The 21587-nt window shown below is 40.2% G+C and overlaps 1 long non-coding RNA gene across 11 annotated transcripts in view; it reads right to left on the bottom strand.

Moving 5' to 3' along the window:
- Nucleotides 1-21587, bottom strand: part of LOC122436750 — a 118535-nt gene that overhangs the window by 83934 nt on the left and 13014 nt on the right. For 8 of the 11 annotated variants that reach the window (XR_006268108.1, XR_006268103.1, XR_006268107.1 and 5 more), the window contains one exon: nucleotides 9494-9679. The exons of 2 other annotated variants lie outside the window; for them this stretch is intronic. This is a non-coding gene — a long non-coding RNA (uncharacterized LOC122436750). Of the gene's footprint in view, nucleotides 1-9493; nucleotides 9680-10596; nucleotides 11218-21587 lie in introns of those variants that run through there. One more of the 11 variants, XR_006268102.1, reaches the window with a different exon arrangement.

The raw sequence follows: 21587 nt of genomic DNA, 5'->3' as shown, positions 1-21587 counted from the left end.
TTTTTTCTCATCTTGCTCTTACCATTTCCTGGAGGGGAAGTTGTTGTGGGAAACCTAAATATTTCTTGGCCTTGGCCCTTGCCCTAATATTTCATAGGAAAGTGTTACATTAAAAATAAGTATGTCACAGACACTTGTTTATACTCCTCATTATTAGTCTCAGTTCAGTTCAGTCGCTCAGTCGTGTCCAACTCTTTGCAACCCCATGAACCACAACACACTAGGCTTCCCTGTCCATCACCAACTCCTGGAGTCCACCCAAATCCATGTCCATCGAGTCAGTGATGCCATCCAACCATCTCATCCTCTGTCGTCCCCTTCTCCTCCTGCCCTCAATCTTTCCCAGCATCAGGGTCTTTTGAAATGAGTCAGCTCTTCACATCAGGTGGCCAAAGTATTGGAGTTTCAGCTTCAACATCAGTCCTTCCAATGAACACCCAGGACTGATCTCCTTTAGGATGAACTGGTTGGATCTCCTTGCAGTCCAAGGGACTCAGACGTTAGCAAATGATGCTATACAGATCTTTGTTTGTTCTTTTGTTTACGTCTTACAGCAGCCGTCCCCAACCTTTTTGGCACCAGGGATTAGTTTCGTGGAAGACAATTTTTCCATGGACAGGGGTGGAGGTAATGGTTTGGGGATGATTCAAGCTCATTATATTTATTATGTCACTGCTGACATGATAGGAGGCCGAGCTCAGGTAGTAAGGAGATGGGGATAGAGAAAGTGAAAGTGAAAGTTGCTCAGTTGTGTCTGACTCTTTGTGACCCCATGGACTATACAGACCATGGAATTCTCCAGGCCAGAATACTGGAGTAGGTAGCCTTTCCCTTCTCCAGGAGGTCTTCCCAACCCAGGGATCGAACTGAGGTCTCCCACATTGCAGGTGGATTCTTTACCAGCTGAGCCACAAAAGTGACTGTAAATATAGAGCAAGCTTCACGTCCCCCCTGGCCCCTCAACTCCTCTCGTGCAGTCTGGTTCCTAACAGACCACTGACTGGTACTGGTCCATGACCTGGGGGTTGGGGACCCCTGCTTTACAGGATATAGCAGAATCCTGTGATGATCTACTGTATTATTTAGACTCTTTATTGCAGTGGGAAACCTTACAAAAAATTTTAAAACATTTTCTCATTTAGTTCTCAAAACAACTAACTAATGTAGGTATTGATATACACATTTTACAAATGAATCAACTGAGAATCATTCAAGAATCTTTTCACCCAAGGTCATATAGCTAATAAATGGCAGACAGTAGATTTGAATCCAGGTCTCCTCACTCCAGGACCTGAATTTGGTTCATAATTCTGTAAGGAATCTGATATGAGAAACTAGTGTTTTCAAATGAAACTAGAATTTATGGAAGAGTATGACAAACTATCATTTTATCATGACCTTTAAAAAGAAACCAAGGGTAAATAATTCTAAAAGCTTACAGATTGTACATGCAAGAATCTATGATTTGGTTTCAAGTGTTTCATCAGCCCACTACTACTTAGATTCTGAGGAAATCAGAATTCTCTACCCTCTCAAACCTCCTCTCTGAGTTCTATTTCCAGTTATCTGATTTGGAATTCTGTCACAAGAAAACAGGTGGTTTATGTCACCTCATATTTCAATTTCCAAAAAACTTCTAACATCATATATCCAGATAAATGGTGATAAGATGTGATGATATGAAGGCTAGATCAGTAGCATTCCAATCTTTTTGAAGAAACAGTCCTCTGTCTATCCACACCCTCAATTAACACTGATTTATGAAAAGCCACCCACAGAGAGAAGATGATGGCACCACCACTCAGGCCCACCTGGTCTAACCCTAAAATACACTTGCATACACGTGCCCTCAGCCATCCTCCATTCCCTCTCCATCACAGTTAGGGTTTTCATTTGGCCAATAGCTAGCTGTTAAAGATGAAATGAAGAAACACAGGTTTTTAGACCACAGCAAGGAAATCTTTAAGCAAACCTACGTTGGTTGACTAACACAGGATGAGATCACAGAAATTTTTAAAATATAGGTTTAATCTTTTATAATGACTGTGAATGAAAAATGTTGCCACCGTATCAGTAAACAAAGGCTGTTGCAAGCCATCAATCCACTACAGCAGCCCCAACAGTAAGTCCTGAAGGAAATCAGGATAGAGGTGAACAAGCTGCCCCACTGCCAAGCCTTAGGTCACTGCAGCGACCCCCAGGGTCCACCCTGAGGGGGCTCACGATGAGACAGATACTGGCCCCAGATAGCTGAGGTGCATATCAAAGGAGGGTTCCCATGAGTCCAGACTTTTTCATCTTCCCATACATAGAAAAGTGCTAAATTCATTAACTTGAAATATCCGGTTGTCTTGATTTAACAGGAATCTTTTGATATCTTTACTGCCTGTTATTTGTTGCAAAAACTCTTATATCTCCTGGCTTCTCCCTTACCACTTCCAAACAGTCCCTCTGAACAATTCTGAGAGGTTGCCTCCTGGGCTTGAAGCCTTCAGAAAGTCTGCCAAATAAAACAGATTTCTCAATTTTTAAATTGTACATTTTTTTAAGTTAACATGACCTTGAGAGATGGACATAATTATATGCATTTTATGAATGAGGATACTGAGGCTCAGCAAGGTTAAATAACTCACTCAAGGTCATACAGTTAGAAAGTGGTAGATCCAAACTCTCTGTCTTCCTTCAAAGTCTGTGCTGTTACTAATACTACCACATTGCTTCTCAGATCTATTTTTGTGTGACATTAAGATGTAGATGAAGTCCAGCATAATATATTATATCACTGGATTATCCTCATAGTTCAGTTCAGTTTAGTCGCTCAGTCATGTTCAACTTTTTGCAACCCCATGGACTGCAGCACACCAGGCTTCCCTGTCTATCACCAACTCCTGGAGCATACTCAAACTCATGTCCATTGCGTTGGTGATGTCATCCAACCATCTTATCCTCTGTCATCCCCTTTTCCTCCCGCCTTCAATCTTTCCCAGCATCAGGGTCCTTTCCAATGAGTCAGTCCTTCGCATCAGGTGGCCAAAGTATTGGAATTTCAGCTTCAGCATCAGTCCTTCCAATGAATATTCAGGACTGATTTCCTTTAGGATGGACTGGTTGGCTCTCCTTGCAGTCCAAGGGATCTCAAGAGTCTTCTCCAACACCACAGTTCAGAAGCATCAATTCTTCAGCACTCAGCTTTCTTTATAGTCCAACTCGCACATCCATACATGCTGCTGCTGCTGCTGCTAAGTCGCTTCAGTCGTGTCTGACTCTGTGCAACCCCATAGACAGCAGCCCACCAGGCTCCTCCGTCCCTGGGATTCTCCAGGCAAGAGTACTGGAGTGGGGTGCCACTGCCTTCTCCACATCCATACATGACCACTGCAAAAACCATAGCTTTGACTAGACAGGCCTTTGTTGGTATAGTAATGTCTCTTCTTTTTAATACGCTGTCTAGGTTGGTCATAACTTTTCTTCCAAGGAGTAACCATCTTTTAATTTCATAGCTGAGTCACTATCTACAGTGATTTTAAAACCCCCCCAAATAAAGTCAGCCATTGTTTCCATTGTTTCCCCATCTATTTGCCATGAAGTGATGGGACCAGATGCCATGATCTTAGTTTTCTGAATGTTGCATTTTAAGCCAACTTTTTACTCTCCTCTTTCACTTTCATCAAGAGGCTCTTTAGTTCTTCTTCACTTTCTGCCATAAGGGTGGTGTCATCTGCATATCTGAGGTTATTGATATTTCTCCCGGCAATCTTGATTCCAGCTTGTGCTTCATCCAGCCCAGCGTTTCTCATGATGTACTCTGCATGTAAGTTGAATAAGCAGGGTGACAATATACAGCCTTGACATACTCCTTTCTGGATTTGGAACCAGTCTGTTGTTCCATATCCTCACAAGGAACCCATAAATGTGCTAACAAAAGACAAAAAAAAAATCTAGATTTTCTATTGGTTTCCATTTCTTCCATCCTTTTTGGAATCTCTCTTAATTAAATTCTTAGTCACAACTATCTGTATGCATGTCTAACACATTTGAACCTTAACAATGAAAAGAAAACAACAGTTCAAACATTCTACTGTCTTGAAGAAAACAACTACAATATACAAAAGATACTCTGAGGTCTACCTGGATGATAGACCTCTCAGAACAGTTTGAGGCAGAGTTGTTCATAAAGCACACAGGAAACAAGCAACTGCCTCTGAAATAGTCTTCCATCAATTCCTGTGGTTTGGGACCATTGACCAATGTCAGAAAGTTGCTCACTTTGAGAAAACATATCCACAACTGTATGCACACTGGTATCTGGTCATTCCAGGAATGGTTGAGGCAAGTTGAGAGAATTAAAAAAAAGAGAGAAACAAAGCACTTAAATTGGGCATGGAGAAATGGATAATGGCAGATATAGTTGTTCTCTTTGGGTGTATGGTGACATCTTTGTACAAGAGTACTTGTTTATACTATACATAAAGTAGATAAGCAACAAGGATTTATTGCACAGCCCAGGGAATAATGTCTGACACCTTGTAATAACTTATAATGAAATATAATCTGCAAAGAGAAAATCTGAATCACTATGCTGTACATCTGAAACTAACATGATACTATAAACAACTATGCTTCAATTAAAAAAGAGTATTTGTTTAAGTAATTATTTGACTATCTTGATCGATTTTATCCTTTTTATCCATATATATCAATAAAAGTGGGACTGAAAATGGAAAAATAAATACTGGTACTATTGATAAGGATAGAGCTCATAAATTTAACACAATTGCGATGAAAACAGAAAACAGTGGCCAAGCTAAAAGCAGACACACTTTGGTCTCAACTGGAGGATGGTTGGACTTCAGCCAGTATTCTCTATATCCAGCAGTGAGGGAAAGCATTAAACTAAAGAGCTCAGACAAAATGCTAGAAATACACAATCAAAAACTATCTGTGAAAACAAGATACATTTAGGGATTTTCTAGTACTTTTAGTTCTTTGGTCCTAGAATGCTGTTTATAATACGTAAGTCTATGATTTGAGTTTTGCGAATTAGTTCATATTTTTAGGAGTACATTATGTACAGATGTACACAGAGGACTGCTTATACCTAGCTGTTTTGTCTCCATGCCCATTCATTTTGAGCTAAACAAACAAATTGGATGTCAGAGTGATGAAGCCTGCAGAATAAGCATAAAAACACTAAAATGACTGCAGATCCAGGAGCTGGGGCAAGCATCCAGATTTGTGTGTGAGGAAGAGCTGAGGTTAATGCAGCTGCAAACCAACTCCCTACAGAGGCGCAGGCACGGGCAGGTGGACAGGAAGCCTTCAGGAGTGCTGCATTCTTTTAGATGTTGTGGGGAAACGAAACTAGATACATGAACTGCATTTAAGTTCCCACTCTAAAGAATAGTTAAATAAATAACTTCAGAGCACAATGTCCGAAGCCTGGTCCCAGGAATTTCTTGAACTGAGATAAACGTCTGCTTATGAGTATCCAATTCTGTCCCCAGTCTCCAGAGGTTTCCACCCCCGCCCCCCCCTTCACTCAGATACCCAGAAGCCCTCTTTTCATTGTGGCTTTATCAGTCAGCCCTATCTATCACCATCAGACTTGCCTTCCCTCCTAAACAAAAGTACAGAGAAAATTTCTAGCCATCCACCCACTCATCAGGGACTACAAGATTCAACTCACATCCTGCAAGCTCAGGATGGAACATGAATCCTTTTAACTACCTGGGCACAGTAGCTGACTATCAGGAAACTGCCTGTGGCCTCCTCACGCTGCCACAGTATTTACACAGCTGATGGAGGTTTGCCCTGGTTGAGGAATTTGGCTCTAGAGGATTCCCTTTAGAATTCCCAAAGAGCCCATTCACCCTGTCCCACCCGCACAGATGCCTGTGGAGATAGGAACAGTGGGGTTCATTTTCTAACTTCCTCTGTACACACCATAACTCTACACATTTATTTAAAAGCGGGGGTCACAGAAGAGCTGAGGGAGCTACAAAACATAACACTGTATGAGCTATTTTCAGAAAATATTTTAGGTAAAGTCAACAACCCCCTGCCCCTGCCACTCAAACATTCCTCTGCTCCATTCAGCAGCCTAAACTCTGCCCTGCATGTCTGCAGACACGAAGCAAGGCTGGGACGTGACGCCCAACAGAGAAGGAATCTTTCCAGGGCAGCAACAGGAAAGCCCAAAGAGTCAACCTAGTCTCAAAGCAGTGAGGAGAGAAACAGCAAAGCAGAAGCCTTGACACCCCTCTCCTTTAATAATTTAAAGCCCTGCTCTTAGCGAAAGAAAGAGGGGAAAATATGAGACGTGATTTCATCATGACAATAAGAAAGCAGAGGTGATAAGCTGGAGGAAGTAATTTTTGAAGACTTTCTTGACTTTTTAAAAGATAAACATCAGTTTTTATTCTGTCAATTATTAAAATATGTTAGAAATGACAGTAAGCTATTAACGTCTCCCACTCTTACTACCAACTGCGATAGTAGTGACAGTCCAGTCCTGCCAGCCATGGGGCCTGCTTTCCTCAGCTGTGAATAACTTCTTTCACTAGGAAAATTGGTCAGGAAACAGCCCTCCATTCAGAACAGAGGTGTCTATGAGAGGTAAATGTAGATCCAAAATGTTCCCTTTCTTAATTTCCTTTCCTTGCTGCTAATATTATCCTTGCCTAAATAATCTTCCTACATTGCTCAAATAAACTCCTTCTAAACCAGCTCAATCTTAACAACGAGAAGAGGTGATATAACTGATCCTCCCACATATACATCCTACTTCTTTCCTTTGGAAAGACAGAAGTGTAGTCTCAAGGTTAAGGGCTTAGGTTTTGGTGCCAAACTCTTCTTGAGTTTGACTTGACCTTGCTAAATTGACTCAGCAACTTTGGACAAATTACTTTCATCTCAATGTTCTTATTTGTATCAATTTCCTTATTTGTAAAATGGGAACAATAGCAGCTCCTAGCTTCTATTAGGGGTGGTTGTAAAGATTATACACAAGACACCTTGACTATGGATTAATAGACTGAAAAAAAGGACACACTAAAAGTTGAGAGTTAGGTCAAAACTGAGGACTTAAACTCGGGACCCAGAATCTCAGAAAACCCTGAGAAACTGCCCCAAAGAGGCAAAAAATATACAGGAGCTTTTGCAACAAAGATCAGGTAATCAGAACATCAAAAGATTGCTGTCAACTAAAAAAAAAAAATCTGATAACTCAAGGAATTTAGCACATTTCTGTGTAGAAGATACAAGATTCCTGGCTCACCAAAATCATGCCTTCGATATGCACCTCAGCTATCTGGGGCCAGTATCCTGTGTTTTCTCATCTTGAGTGTCCTCAAGGTGCAAGGTGGGGGGAGGGGTGGTGCCCACAGTGTCTGATGATTTAATGTGGGCATTATAGTTCTATCCTGAATTCCCCCAGGGCTCACCATCCGGGTGGTTGTAATGTGATGGCATGATGGTTGCAACAGCCCTTTTTTACTGACATGGCAGGTAACATTTTTCATTCACAAACAGTATCCCAAACAAAGTAAGCACTCAGTAAAGTCCATGATTACTATCATAGGCTTTTCCATCTCTAGACAGATTCAAGCAGACCATGCAAGGATAGAAGGCAAACAGCACTGATTAGAGAAAAACATCACAGCTAGAAGGGTTCTGAACTGTTAGTGGAGCAAAAACAGATGAAAGTCAGGCAGCCCAAACATCATGTGATAATAGTGATTATTTACAGGCTAATGATTCATAAGAGAGAAAATAGTCTTTCTGTATGTGTACAGAAACAATAGGAAGAGTTATTTGAGAAATCAAAGAGAACTTATAAAAAAGCAATTTTTAAATGACCAAAGAATTAAAAAATGAAAAAAAGAAACACTTAAAAAAGAAGAGGTTAATGAATAAGCAACAGTTCATGCTCAGCTGATCTCCATAATAATGCTGGTGTCTGGGGACAGAAATAACCTCATATTATAGGCTTTCTGGGATTTAGGGAGGGAGCTGAACTATAAATTACTATGTACTCTGGGGACTGAGTTAGACACACAGTGTAACTCTATCTCTGCCCTTACCCATCTCAGAAGGTCCAGCCAGCTTAAACCCTTTCCCCATCCCCTCAAAGGAAAAAATTGGCCTTGTGGTTAAAAGAAAAGAGGCCAGAATGGGGAAAACCTGGGTGGGAGTATTGGAATAGTCACTTATTAGCTAGGTTGTAGTAGATAATACAACCTTGCTAGCCTCAGTGACTGCATCTGAAAAATGGGGGCTACCATCTCTGAATAGTACCTATCTCAGAGGGCTGTGTGAGTGATCGATGTGAAGATGCACACTGGGGATACAGGTCTCCCATCTTCAGTGGGAGCAGTCAGAGCCCAATCCAATTGTTCATTTTATAGGTAAGAAAACTAATATCTAGAAAAGTTAAAATCTAGCCCAATTGTTAATAGTTTCAAAGCCTGGACTAGAACCTAAATCTTGATTCTTAATTCAGTATTTTTGCATTTCAATGTGCCTTCATGGAGCTTTGCAAATCTTCTCCTACACTGATTTTGCCCTTTTCTGAACATTTTTGGAAAGTGCCATTTTCAACCAGCACCATCAGTATAGCACTTGCATACTCTCAAATGATGACTTTGTTCCTTCAACTACATTGTAAGTTCCTTCAAGTGATAAAAGAGGTTTCAAATGCCTTCTATCTATCCACAGGTATCTACTCAAATGCTGGGCACGTCATGTCGTTAATTGATTGATAGAGTGGTTTCTTCCGGAAGAGGTTTTACTTGGGATAAAATGTTACTGTGAGGAAGATACTGGCCAAATGTTCAGGACTGCAGACGATCAGATCACACGAAATGGGTTTTGAACATGTGCAAACAGACCCATAAAAAATCAACTGCAAGGGAATTCAAACACAGAAATACTGGAACGAAGAAGGCAGAAGGCAGAAGGCCCTTTCTTCATGTCAATGTTTTTAAACAGTCTATTTTTAAATGAAAATGCATTGACAACCTTCACAGTATTATAATTATCCTCCAATTAAAATCAATTAATTAATTTTAAAAATGCATTGACACAGGCCACTGGTTCTTAACCTGTAGCTGGTAAACCCCAAATGTTGTAGAGTTACTGCAAAGGATCTGCAAATTGATTTGCACATCAAACATTGTAGAATGAATAAATGTTTTGCACCTGCTTACAATATTTTGTCCCCAAAATGCATGTACAATCTATTTTGATTTAATAAAATTGCAAATTCTTTTAAATACATTGCGGACTTGGCTGTAATTTTTTATCATTGCACATTTTTAATTCAGTCAACAAAGCTGGGTCTAACATTTATTGAACATTTTCAGTGTGGCTAACACAGTGCTATGCCATCCAGATTATTTTTGTTTACCTCTTGTTAGCACCCAGAAGATAGATACAATTGTTACCCCAATTTTACACATAAGAAACTGAGGTTTGTAGAGTTTAATTAACTCACCATTTGGTTTTACTAGCAGGAGATGATGGAGCCAGACTCTGATTCTGAAGTTTGTGGCATTGCCCATGGTTAGGATACTTTGTAACTGACAGGTAGAAAATATTTTACTTATTTACATCCATATATATGTGTGCAGGAAATGGGTGTTGATCCATGAAATTTGATGTTTGAAGAAGATTCTAATATCTGCAAGGATAGCAGCACAAACTAGAGGTTACAAGTGGCTCTGGAATAACTAGCTCTCTGACTTTGGGTGAGCCAGGTGCTCAGAACTAAGGAATTCAACTGATTGATTTCTAGAAATAGCTCCAAGACAGAAATTCTGTCATTCTATAATTCACATCAGCATTTCCCTAGATAGACTCTGCCAAATTCTGTCAGAAAGGACCCTCCATAGAAAAGGTTTCCATGGTCAAACGAGTCTGGAAAACATCAGAAATGAAGAGACCTACCGTACACAAAAGAGAATATCCTCTTTTGGAAATTCATAATTACACTTTCACATATTATATAAGTCCTGCGTATATAGTTCACATATTATATAAGTCCTGCAGTGTGTTGGCTTACACAAAGTTAAACATGTTCTCTTCTTGCAAGACTTCTCAAGGAAACATTTTTCATTCCGTGTAACCCAGAGCACCCTAAAAATACTTGGGCATCAAATGTCTTCTGTATATAATTACTTTCATGGAATTATTTCCATGGAATATTTGTAGATTATAACCTCATTCTGACAGTTAAACTGTTTCTGAATTAAAGCGGTCAGTTATGACAACTGACTTCTGAGAGTCTTCCAAACAGTGCCATTCTTTAGTGATATTGGCTTTCAGAAAGCTCTTTAGCCTAGAAGTATATTTATCTAAAGACTATACACACTGCTAATTTTTTTGTTTCTCTTCAAGCATGAAATAAAATTTTTATCACAGTGACACTCTGAAGGTTCTGTTTTTCTCTTTTCAAAATCTGTTCTAGACTAATGGTTCTCAAATTTTATTATCATCAGAATCACCTGGAAGGCTTGTTAAGCCTACCACAATTGCTAAGCCTACCAGAGAAACTGAGAACCTCATTCAACAGATGAGGACTGAAGCCAGAGCATTTACCTGACGAACATGCTTCTGGTCTGGGGATTATGCCATTCCTCTAGATCTCTTCTTTCAGATTGAGTTCATGAAGTAGAACATGGAAGACGTTTTGGTCTCTGCTTCCATCATCAATGGCTGTTCTTGTTTGCTTTCTGTAAGCCTGACCCTTAGATACTGAGCCACAGACCTATGGTGTTTTCTTTGTGTTTTGAATTTTTATTTTAAAAAGTGTCAAAAGCTTCAGAAATCAAATATAAAGAAAGGAATTAGGAAAACAGAGAATGTCTTTGACCAAGTTTTAACAAAAGAAACTTTGAAAATATTTCATATTTAACTATTTAAGAGCTACATTCTTATTTCTCATTTAATCATATGGACTAAATGAACTAATTCTTGTCTCCTTGGAGGAGTGATTAAGTAACATTTTGTAAATACAGACAAATTTTACATCACTGACACTTGGGCTGGGGCTCCATTCACCAAAACCTACAGAACTTTAACTGACCTTTAATTTCTACAACAGAAATTTTGATGATGCTAAAGCAGCCATAGGGACTTCCCAGGTGGCTCAGTGGTGAAGAATCCACCTGCAATGCAGGAGACATGCATTCGATCCCTGGGTCAGGAAGATCTCTTGGAGAAGGAAATGGCAACCCACCCCAGTATTCTCGCCTGGAAAATCCCATGGACAGAGGAGCCTGGCGGACTACAGTCCATGGGGTCGCAGAGTCAGACACGACTTAATGACTAAACAACAACAAAAAGAAGCTATAGAGTTAAGGAACCCTTTAAAGTAATAGTGATTATAAATGTAGCACAGAATCACAAAATTGGCACAGCCTGGTATAATAAATGTGTTCCTGGGAAATTGCAAGTCAAATTACAGTCAATTGGATCCCATTTCCATATTCTAATTTTGGATATGCCCAACTGACATTGTTTCTTAACTTTTTACTTTGAGGCATCTGCTTATTATGAGCTCCGCATCCCTACTGACCTGTCAAGGAAAAAAGGACAGAAACTAATGTTTATTGACCATCTTCTAAGGGCTACATCTCATCTACAACAAATCTGTGACGAGGGACTGATCCCTAGAAAAGTTGAGGTCAAGAGACTCCCATCACATTGATAAGTGGCAGCTTTAGGACGTAAGTCAGCCATGAGCCATCCAAAGTCCACTTTTTTCACCCCCCCACTTCACCAACCACTCTGCTTCAAGACCTTAGTGATCCTTGGATGGAATAGGAGGGCCCCCTCTTTAAAGGACAGCTATAAGGGAGAATTATTTGGTGTTGGAATGAATTACCAATAATTTATAGGTTTTAAAATTATCATTTTCATATATGTGTCACCTAAGTGGTGAAAACATCTGATACTGAAACTGAGAGGCATAAAATTAAATCAAAATGTTTCACTCAGAAGTATGCAAAATGTGACACCTTTACATACCGTTGTTTAATAAGACTGGCAAATAACCCAAGGGAGTAATTAAAAAACAGGTACAATTTAAAGGTCCTCCATGAGCACTTTTACATTAATCTCAAGCTTAGGAAGGCACATGTAGCATTAGTCTACATATTCTACCTGTAGTGAAAACACCACCATTACCAACTTGCTGGCACTGCCTTGGTTATATAAAGCAGTTCATGGCAGTGTTCTTGGTAAAAGGGAAAACATCCTATCTACGCAGGCTCTGAAACCCTGTGCAAACAAATTTCTCCCAAGTAAGCTGAGCTCTGCCCACGGAGCATACTTTAGGGCTTAGTATATGTGTAAGCTGAGTTCCCCACTATTATCCACACTGTCAGGAAGGCTTTTATGAATGTGTGACCTTAGGTTTTAAAAGGAGACCACAGAAGCTGACAATGACCTAAACTACCTGTGAATGTCAGCCTTTCAGCTCAGAGAATATTACTGATGAACCCAGGCTACACAGGGCTCCTGTGCAGCTTTGAAACCAGGCAAAACATTGCCAGTTTTAATAGTTACTGGGGTGTGAGAGACACGGCAATATGCTGTTCATGACACCTCTGGGAAAGTGTTTGTTAGAAATAAACAAGGCTTGTGAATAGAGCTCTACCGCTCTGGGACCTCTGGTTTTCACTGGTTAATTCTCCAGATTACTTCGATAACTTGTATCAACAGAAATCCAGCTTCTTCTGAGCAGAATTAAATGCCACTGTTCTGCATAGAATGATAACAGCTCCCTGCTCATTCAGAGTATCAGAATTTCTAGATCAGAAACACAGAACAACATTTATAACATTTAAATTAGCAAGAGTCTAACAAAGTTCCTACTTTCCTTCCTTCTTTGCTGTAACATTTACTGACCACCTACTCCTATGAGACATACTAGTGATACAAAGATGGTAAGGTCTATTCCCTTAAAGGGCTCAATTTAATCCACAAAATAAACATGAAAGGCACATACCACTATAATAGGACAGATGTTACGGTAGAAGACAGAATATCACAGGAGACAACTGGTAGCAGCCTACTGCATCATGTTTCACAGAGGTGACATTTAAATTTGGTATTAATTGATGGCAAGGAATTTTGCCTGGTGGAAGAAGAGGTGATAAAAAGAATTCTTTGGGTAGAGAAAAGATCATATGCAAAGACAAGGCTGTGAAATAGGATATGGTATGCCAGGAATGGTGAGTTCTCTGTGGTTGCCACAAAGAGTTTGAGGGAATGATGGAAGAAACAGCACAAAGTCTAGACTTCTTAACTAGGGCAAGGGTTTGGGGTGGGCTTGGGAAATTGAAGGCAGTGAAATTGAAGGGTTGCTGAGGTACAGATTCATTGGGATGAGGGAGGGTGGGAAGACGAAATCCCAAGGAGATGACTAATCCTATCAAGTATCCAGTCCAAATACATCTGGACAAGTCTTTGCTAAAGGAAGTGTCCATGTCTAGCGATGAATCATATCTGTTCATGCCACCATGTCTGGAGAAAGAGTCACTGTTACTATTTCTTATAGGCCAGAAAAGAGAAAACCCTCTCTCCTTTCCTTTCAAAGGGAGATAATATTAACCCTTACAGAGATTAGCCAGCTTTTACCCCCTCAAATCTCACCTCTCCAAGGCATCTTCCACACTCTTGCCAGAGTCATCTTCCTAAAGCACTGCTTTTTTTTTTTTCATTTATTTTTATTAGTTGGAGGCTAATTACTTTACAATATTGTAGTGTTTTTTGTCATACATTGACATAAATCAGCCGTGGATTTACATGTGTTCCCCATCCCGATCCCCCCTCCCACCTCCCTCTCCATCCCATCCCTCTGGGTCTTCCCAGTGCACCAGCCCTGAGCACTTGTCTCATGCATCCCACCTGGGCTGGTGATCTGTTTCACACTTGATAGTATACTTGTTTCAATGCTATTCTCTCAGAACATCCCATCCTCACCTTCTCCACAGAGCCAAAATCTGTTCTATACATCTGTGTCTCTTTTTCTGTTTTGCAGATAGGGTTATCATTACCATCTTTTTAAAATTCCATATATATGCATTAGTATACGGTATTGGTGTTTATCTTTCTGGCTTACTTCACTCTGTATAATGGGCTCCAGTTTAATCCATCTCATTAGAACTGATTCAAATGTATTCTTTTTAATGGCTGAGTAATATTCCATTGTGTATATGTACCACAGCTTCCTTATCCATTCCATCTGCTGATGGGCATCTAGGTTGCTTCCATGTCCTGGCTATTATAAACAGTGCTGTGATGAACATTGGGGTGCACGTGTCTCTTTCAGATCTGGTTTCCTCAGTGTGTATGCCCAGAAGTGGGATTGCTGGGTCATATGGCAGTTCTATTTCCAGTTTTTTAAGAAATCTCCACACTGTTTTCCATAGTGGCTGTACTAGTTTGCATTCCCACCAACAGTGTAAGAGGGTTCCCTTTTCTCCACACCCTCTCCAGCATTTATTGCTTGTAGACTTTTGGATAGCAGCCATCCTGACTGGCGTGTAATGGTACCTCATTGTGGTTTTGATTTGCATTTCTCTGATAATGAGTGATGTTGAGCATCTTTTCATGTGTTTGTTAGCCATCTGTATGTCTTCTTTGGAGAAATGTCTGTTTAGTTCTTTGGCCCATTTTTTGATTGGGTCATTTATTTTTCTGGAATTGAGCTGCAGGAGTTGCTTGTATATTTTTGAGATTAATCCTTTGTCTGTTTCTTCATTTGCTATTATTTTCTCCCATTCTGAGGGCTATCTTTTCACCTTGCTTATAGTTTCCTTTGTTGTGCAAAAGCTTTTAAGTTTCATTAGGTCCCATTTGTTTAGTTTTGCTTTTATTTCCAATATTCTGGGAGGTGGGTCATAGAGGATCCTGCTGTGATTTATGTCAGAGAGTGTTTTGCCTATGTTGTCCTCTAGGAGTTTTATAGTTTCTGGTCTTACATTTAGATCTTTAATCCATTTTGAGTTTATTTTTGTGTATGGTGTTAGAAGGTGTTCTAGTTTCATTCTTTTACAAGTGGTTGACCAGTTTTCCCAGCACGACTTGTTAAAGAAGTTGTCTTTTTTCCATTGTATATCCTTGCTTCCTTTGTCAAAGATAAGGTGTTCATAGGTAGGTGGATTTATCTCTGGGCTTTCTATTCTGTTCCATTGATCTAAAGAACCGCTTTTAAAAGCTAGCTTCTCAGTGACTAGAGTCTGAAGTTCCAATTCTTTAGCAGTATTAGCTTTTCCTTATACAACACACCTTTCTACACATCTGTGCTTCTGCTCATGTAGGAATGACATATCTTTCTCCCCTACTCTTAATCTGTCAAAATTCTACTTGTCCAAAGTTCAGTATAATGGCCAACTCCTCAATGAGACCTCTCTTCTCACGATTATTCCTTCCTTGTTGACCCATATTCTCTTGGATTCCCACCAGCACCTATTTTACTCTGTCCTGTCTTTTAGGTGTCTCTGGGAAGTTGTTATTGAAGTGGACATCTTGACTAGGGACAAGGGAAAGAAAGGGAGGGAAGAAGTTTAGCTTCTGAGTAGATGCAGTAACTACCTCCTAGATAAGAACCAGGTAGAGGCAGTCTGATCAGTAGATAAGTGAGACACAGATGCCAAAGTGGAAGACTGTAAATACTTTGGCCACCTAGTGCAAAGAGCTAACTCACGGGAAAAGATCCTGATTCTGGGAAAGATTGAGGGCAGGAGGAGAAGGGGGCGACAGAAGATGAGATGGTTGGAGGGCATCACCAACTCAATGGACATGAGTTTGAGCAAACTCTGGGAGATACTGAAGGACTGGGAAGCCTGGTATGCTGCAGTCCATGGGGTCTCAAAGAGTCAGACATGAATGAGCAAGTGAACAACAATGAACAACAACTGCAACAATATTTCCCAAACTCTTCTACAAAGTGGCCTCTAATCTGGAAATAAATCCTGTTTCTCTCCTCTTGAATCTGAGATGGTCTTAGCACTCACCTGTAACCAACAGAACACTGCACAAGTAATGCTGCATGGCTTCTGAGGTGATACCCTACGGCCTTCCCCTGGTTCTCTTGGGATGCTTGCTCAGCCTCCACATATGATGTCTGCCTCCTCAAAGACTACAGTGCTGCAATAGACATCTCTTAGCAGACAGTCTCGGAGTAAACTCAGAGACTATGTTGGTGCTCCAGTGGACAGTCCCCGCTAAGCTCACATTCCACACCCCCACCAAGGTGACAGATTTGTCAGTAAAATCGTCTTAGACCCTCTTGGCCAGCCATCTTCCAGCTGAGTACCACTGAGCGACCTGGCCACTTCACGAGGAACAGAAGAATCTTTTTCTTTCAGAAGAAGCCGAATCCTGGCCAAATTGCTGGCTCACAGAATCCACAAGATACAATTTAATGGCTTCTGTTTTAGGTTACTATCTTTTGGAATACTTTGTTATAAAGCAGTAGATACCAGAAAAGGCAGGGAATGAATGAATCCTAACTCTTTTATAACTAAAGCAAATTGGTCTTCTGAAAGAGTTGTAATCACTGGCCAGTTGGAGACAAAAACTTCTGGGATCCCCTGATAACATTTAAGGTACTTAGTGAGAACCAGCGAATCCTTAACTGTGAACATGTGCCTGAGGCCACTGGGGGCCCAGAGGCCACCCTCAAAGGGCAACGTTGCTGATCTGACCAGAAGGTGCCCCATCTTAGGTCTGTGGATGCTCACTGCACTTTGTAAGAGCACAAATTAGAAGTCAGAGGAATGAAAAGATTCTTTATGCTCAGAAGATGGTAGAGACCAGGAAGAAAGAAAGGCATACATGCTCAGTCATTTCTGACTCTTTGAGACCCCATGGATTGTAGCCTGCCCAGCTCCTTTGTCCATGGAATTTTCCAGGCAGACATAATACTGGAGTGGGTTGCCATTTCCTCCTCCAGAGGATCTTCCTGACCAGGGATTGATTCTGCATCTCCAGCCTTGGCAGGTGGATTCTTTACCACTGCGCCATCCAGAGCCTTGATAAATACCTGTTGTGTGAACTGACTGAATTCGGAAATTGAAGGCAATACTGGTAGTACAGTTTTCTGAGAGGAAATGGGCAGCTGAGCAATACAGGACACCATATGAGCTGTGACTGGATATGGGATGCAGATCCGGACTCTCCTTCTTCTGAGGCATTATAGTCAGAATGCTTGTAGGTCAGAGAACTGTGACCAGTCTGTTGGAGGACTCTTTGTGGAAGAACTTCCGGAGGATTCTGCTCTGAGTTGAATGTCTTGCCCTGATGAGCTCACCCAGCCCTCTGCCGACCAGAAGCATCTTCACCTGAAGGTTCTACTTGTTGCTCACACAGCATTTGCCTTTCTCTTCTCACCATTCTGCGGAACTCATTAGTTACGTGCTAGCTAGCACCCACAGACTCCCCTAATCATTTTCCACCATTATTCTAAGCCCTACATGAAACATTCCTCTTTTCTGAGCTCACAATAGCTTCTTTTTCCTCAGGACCATATTTAAGATCTCCCATACTGATTGAAACCTATTAATGCCTGAAGGAGAGACTGACTCAAGACCAATGTACAGGCCCTCACAGTTATCCTGAAAAGGGAATGACGAGATTTCTGATCTCTAAAGCAGCTTTTTTTTTTTTTTACAGGAAGATCAAAATCATGTCCTGTATTTTCAGAGGGCCTTTCATATTCTTTTTTTTTTTTTTTTTGGCCTTTCACATTCTTATTCAATGCATATTTTTGAAGTCATAATCCTGACTGAGAATGTGATTTAAGCTAGATTTTTACAAGAGTTAAGATTTTATTGTGATATTCAAAGGGCTAAAAATTTTATCAAATATCTTATTTTCATTACACTGATGACAAACTGTATAATTTTCAGGATTATAATTGCACACTTCCCTCGCACAAATCTTAGGATCCCCAGTCTCCTGGAGAAATCTCAACTTTGTCTCTATTTTCAGAGATTTGTTAACTATACCGCAGTGAAAATGTTAAACAAAAGGACCAGTTTACTTATGGATTCAGGCTAGAAAAGCCTTGAATCAAAACAAATAGAGAAATTGGCTTTAGGGCCAGACAGAATCAATTGTTTCCTGATCAGTTGTGGTTTGGGGAGCCTAATGAAGAGTGATCCCTCAACAAGGGCTGGGATTAATGCACTGTCAGTCATCATTAATCATTGCAGTTCCCCAAATCGCCTGTCTTCAGTCAGGATACCTTTGTTTCACAGGCATTTCTCCATATTCTTGACTCATAGCACACATATTCATTAGTCTATTAGCAGACTAATGAATGTTCATTAACACAGACATTATCATTTAAATATTTAAAAGGGACTGCTAAATCACTTTTTAAATGTGGTATTTTGTTCAAGGATACAGTCAATTATGCTAAATTTTAAAAACCAGGCAATGCATTTTTTTCGGTGTTTTATAAGTTCCTTGAGGGCAGGATCTGGGTATGATTCATCTTTGAGTGCTTTTTGGTGCTTGGCCCTGTGCCCGGCACACTGGAGTGAAGTAAACAGCTTTGGAATGAATGAAAAGAAGCGTATTTGAAGAGGAAAGGGTGGATTCCACGTGAATGCACAGACGAGTTCTCTGACAGCCGTGTGATTTAAAAGGAACTCATGTACAGCCCTGCAGTTTGTAAGCACTTCCGCACATTTATCATCTCTAAGCCAAGTGTCAGTAAGCTTATTTTATTGTGGAGGAAACTGATTTCTAGGAGATTATGGGGATTCATCTCAGCCTTTCTGATTCTCTAGTTCATGGAATTAGGAAACAAAACCACACACATACAAAATCATCTCCCAAACTTCATTCAAGAGGCCCGTGTTTTTAATGTTTTAATCTGCCTACCACATTATCATCAAAATTCTATCTATGGAGGGAGAACATTGAACATCATATTTAAAGTCAGTTTCTTCACCTGCAGCTATACACGTCCATACCCTAGTTCTCTGGAACACACAGAGTGGCTGATGGGATCTGACGTGACTGAACCCGCTGACCCAATTTGCAGGGCATGCACATAAAATGCGGTGCTTAGCTTTGCAAACGCTTAATCATCAGGTGCGTTGTCAGGAGACAACGAAAAATCAACTCTAGCTTGTAAAATCTAAAGAACTGCTCCAAAAGAAAGGTGAAATTAAGTATCCCTGCTCAGAAATGTTTGATGTCCTTGCAATATTAGGAATATGGCAATAAGGTAAAATTTTCCATGATGTTGCTTATTTTGATATGCTTTTAAGCATTATCTGAATATACTTATCATCAAAATGATATAAAGGCAGTTCACACCCAGGACAGAAAACCGTGCTCACCATCCTCCCAGCCCCGGCAGTTCTGCCAGCGGGGTGTGAGCGGCAGGTTGAGCAGAATGCAGGAGTAGGCTGGGAAACGTTGCCTCCTCCTTCTGTGAGGCAAAGCCAAAAAAGGTTCCTCATTACTGCTGGGTCTTTGATCTCTCGCTCCCTATTTTTAGAACTCTTCTGTCCAATATCTTCTGCCCCATTGCCATGACCTTTCATGACACACTTCTCCTGGTGGTTATTTTGGGATCCTATTCCTTTCCCAAAGTATTACTACAGCTAGAATTAATGTATGAGGTAGATCAGCACAAGTCTTTGCTTGAAAAAGGACCCAAAGGACATGTTCCCACATGAGGGGGAGAGAGCTGGTGCACAAAGGACAGATTCATCATCCATATTTTTAGTCATCAAAGCATTCTAAAAAGGCTGCTTAACGTAGCAGATACCACCACCTCACAAGACAGCATTATCTAGGTGCCCAATCTGGGCGTGGGGATTTGAAAATGTGTCCAGTACAGCTAAAGAGGTATAAATATGTGTGTTGTTTCTGGGGTAGAGAAAGGAGAAGCAACCATAAAAAAAAGAAGTAGGATTTATCACTTCAGGCTTCTTTTTCAGACTTTCTCTTGCCCTAAATCTACAAATCATATTAAAGAATCAGTGCCAATGAGGGAAGGGAAGAGAGATCAAGCATGCTCTGATTGCTCAGTATCCCTTAAAAAAGTATTTCTACACAGAATTTATAAAGGGAGAACAAAAGTTCCCTTGCCAAAAATAAGAAGGGCACATAGATCCAGGAGCAAAAATCCTCCTTGGTGAAGACAGAGACATCTTTTGTGTTCATCGTCATACCTTCTGCGTCAAGTACAGTGTTAAATAGATAGGTACATGAATGAGATAATTTGATGTAATGATAATAGCTAAACTTTATTGAATACCTAGTATATTGCTATGTGACAAGCACTATTCTACAAGATCTTCATAAATTAAATTACTGAATGCTTACAACAAACCCATGAGATATAAGCTTATATTGTTCCCATTTGAGAGAGAAGGATACTGAAGTATAGAGAGGCTAGGTATCTCATCCCAGGCCCAACAGTTCTTTTTTTAAATTTCTTTTCCTAAAAATGTACTTTTTAAAATAGTTTTTGTTTTCCTTTCTTTTTTTTTTTAGGTCATGCCATGTGGCAGGCATATGAGATCTTAGTTCCCTGACCAGGAATCTAACCCACACCCCCTGTATTGGAAGCAAAGAGTCCTAACCGCTGGACCATCAGGGAAGTCCCTCAGGTCAAAGAGTTCTTAAGTGAGAGAGCCAGAGTTCAACATCAAGCACTTTGGGATCCAGAGTTTATGCTTTCAGAGTGAAGAAATGGGTTTTCCTCCCTCTGCTACATCCATGAGGGATTTGAAGAAAGAGCTACACTTAGTCTTATGGCCTGAATTGTATCCTCTCAAAATTCATATGTTGAAGTCCTAACCCCAGTACCTCGTAATGTGACTATATTTAGAGTCTTTCAAGAGGTTATTAAGTTAAAATGAGGTCATTATGGTATAGCCCAATTCGGAGTAATCCAATATGTCTAGTGTCTTTATAAAAAGAAGTGGACACAAACATTCATGTACATAGGAAGACACAAGAATCACTATTGGCAAGCCAAGGAAAGATGCCTTAGAAGAAACCTGCAAATGCACTGATCTTGAACTTCTAGCTCCCATAACTGTAAGAAAATAAATCTTAACTAAAATAAATTTTGTTTGACTTCTAATCTGTGATCATTTGTTATGACAGTCCTAGCAAACTAAATAATACATTCCATGTTAAAGTGTAAAATGGAAACCAAGGACAATGCATTTGGTCCAAACGAGTCAAAATGAATTCAACAATTCAAGGCAGAAAGTTGCTTCCCGTCCATGGTCATTGGTTGACTAGTTATACAACTTTTGTGAGTTCCCAATTAGTGGGAGGTGCTTGCAGGACTTTCTTTTCAGTGGCCCAGACAGCTCCACTCTCAGAGGACCCCTAATGAATACACAGATTGCAAAACATGACTCCACTTAAAGTTTGTGGAGGGTATATGATTTCTATATCTGTAGATTTTCTTGTCCTCAAGTATTTCCATGTTCTGAGTAAAGCCCTTTCTTTATGACACACTCATTTATCAGATACCTCATATTATAAAGCAGTTTTTAGTATAAAAGTTATACTAAGAATATAAAAATTACCCATAA

The sequence above is a fragment of the Cervus canadensis genome, chromosome 2 (genome assembly GCF_019320065.1).
Source record: "Cervus canadensis isolate Bull #8, Minnesota chromosome 2, ASM1932006v1, whole genome shotgun sequence".
In the NCBI taxonomy this organism is placed as follows: Eukaryota; Metazoa; Chordata; class Mammalia; order Artiodactyla; family Cervidae; genus Cervus; species Cervus canadensis.
The sequence above is the reverse complement of the archived record's forward strand: the minus strand, read 5'-3'. Positions and strand labels throughout refer to the sequence as shown.